The sequence below is a fragment of the Megalopta genalis genome, unplaced genomic scaffold (assembly GCF_051020955.1).
Source record: "Megalopta genalis isolate 19385.01 unplaced genomic scaffold, iyMegGena1_principal scaffold0139, whole genome shotgun sequence".
Lineage (NCBI taxonomy): Eukaryota > Metazoa > Arthropoda > Insecta > Hymenoptera > Halictidae > Megalopta > Megalopta genalis.
In genome coordinates, this window is record NW_027476208.1 from 174829 (window position 1) to 177500 (window position 2672).

Below are 2672 nucleotides of genomic sequence, written 5' to 3' on the forward strand. Positions count from 1 at the left end.
GGACTTAGAAAATATTCGGCCGTACGCGGCGCGTCTCGGCGCTTCGAACAGCTCCGGTGTCCCCATTATTTTCGATTTACGGCTAAAATAAATTTTTCTAATTTTTTTCAATTACATATTCTTGCTTAGATAACTTTTTTACATAGGGATTAAGCATTTAGAACGACATATTGTTTAAAATAATGGTACTTTACTCTTGTGATTTTACGGTTTTTTCAATTTTCTGAAAAATCCTATCATTAGATTTTTTTAAAAATACGATATTCTTGCTTAACTAACGTTTCTACATAGGGATTAAGCATTTAGAACGAAATCTAATGTCAGAAAATGGCACTTTACTCTTGACATTTTTCGGTTTTTTCAATTTTCTGGGAAATCCTATCATTAGATTTTTTTAAAAATACGATATTCTTGCTTAACTAACGTTTTTACATAGGGATTAAGCATTTAGAACGAAATCTAATGTAGGAAAATGGTACTTTACTCTTGATCGGTACGTTGGGACTTTGAAAATATTCGGGCGTTCCAATCGCTCGTCTGTTGCATCATGGCGCGTCTCGGCGCAATCGACCGATTCGCTCGATCCATTATTTTCGATTTACGGCTAAAATAAATTTTTCTCATTTTATTCAATAACATATTCTTGCTTAAATAACTTTTTTACATAGGGATTAAGCATTTAGAACGATACATTGTTTAAAATAAGGGCACTTTACTCTTGACATTTTACGGTTTTTTCAATTTTCTGAAAAATCCTATCATTAGATTTTTTTAAGAATACGATATTCTTGCTTAACTAACGTTTCTACATAGGGATTAAGCATTTAGAACGAAATCTAATGTCAGAAAATGGCACTTTACTCTTGACATTTTTCGGTTTTTTCAATTTTCTGGAAAATCCTATCATTACATTTTTTTAAAAATACGATATTCTTGCTTAACTAACGTTTTTACATAGGGATTAAGTATTTAGAACGAAATCTAATGTAGGAAAATGGTACTTTACTCTTGATCGGTACGTTGGGACTTTGAAAATATTCGGGCGTACGCGGCGCGCTCGGCGCTTCGAACAGCTCCGGTGTCCCCATTATTTTCGATTTACGGCTAAAATAAATTTTTCTAATTTTTTTCAATAACATATTCCTGCTAAAATAACTTTTTTACATAGGGATTAAGCATTTAGAACGATACATTGTTTAAAATAAGGGCACTTTACTCTTGACATTTTACGGTTTTTTCAATTTTCTGAAAAATCCTATCATTAGATTTTTTTAAAAATACGATATTCTTGCTTAACTAACGTTTCTACATAGGGATTAAGCATTTAGAACGAAATCTGATGTCAGAAAATGGCACTTTACTCTTGACATTTTTCGGTTTTTTCAATTTTCTGGGAAATCCTATCATTAGATTTTTTTAAAAATACGATATTCTTGCTTAACTAACGTTTTTACATAGGGATTAAGCATTTAGAACGAAATCTAATGTAGGAAAATGGTACTTTACTCTTGATCGGTACGTTGGGACTTTGAAAATATTCGGGCGTACGCGGCGCGCTCGGCGCTTCGAACAGCTCCGGTGTCCCCATTATTTTCGATTTACGGCTAAAATAAATTTTTCTAATTTTTTTCAATAACATATTCCTGCTAAAATAACTTTTTTACATAGGGATTAAGCATTTAGAACGATACATTGTTTAAAATAAGGGCACTTTACTCTTGACATTTTACGGTTTTTTCAATTTTCTGAAAAATCCTATCATTAGATTTTTTTAAAAATACGATATTCTTGCTTAACTAACGTTTCTACATAGGGATTAAGCATTTAGAACGAAATCTAATGTCAGAAAATGGCACTTTACTCTTGACATTTTACGGTTTTTTCAATTTTCTGGGAAATCCTATCATTAGATTTTTTTAAAAATACGATATTCTTGCTTAACTAACGTTTTTACATAGGGATTAAGCATTTAGAACGAAATCTAATGTAGGAAAATGGTACTTTACTCTTGATCGGTACGTTGGGACTTAGAAAATATTCGGCCGTACGCGGCGCGTCTCGGCGCTTCGAACAGCTCCGGTGTCCCCATTATTTTCGATTTACGGCTAAAATAAATTTTTCTAATTTTTTTCAATTACATATTCTTGCTTAGATAACTTTTTTACATAGGGATTAAGCATTTAGAACGACATATTGTTTAAAATAATGGTACTTTACTCTTGTGATTTTTCGGTTTTTTTTGATTATTTGGAAAAATAAATTTTTGTAATTTTTTTAAATACGATATTCGTGATCAGTGAACGATTTCACATATGGATTAAGCATTTAGAATCGTGCGGAAGCGTTATTAAAAAAGTTTACTCGATGCGATGGGACTTTGAAAAGTTTGTGAAAATTTTCATATTGGGAAAAAATGTGTAATTTTTTGTCTAGTGTACGGTGGTGTAATTTATTTTAATGTTTACTATAAATTTTTTTTTCGTTCGTTCACGCGCTATGTTACAACAGCACGGCCGGGCGGTCTGTTGCCGCGGCGGTTTACACTCGTAAGCGCGCGTGCTATTCGGCCGGCGGCGCCGGCGTCCTTGCCGGCCGTTCGGTATCTATAAGAGATACACGGTCCGTGCGAGGCGGACGGAGCAGAGCGGGTTTTGGGCCAATTCTACGATCTC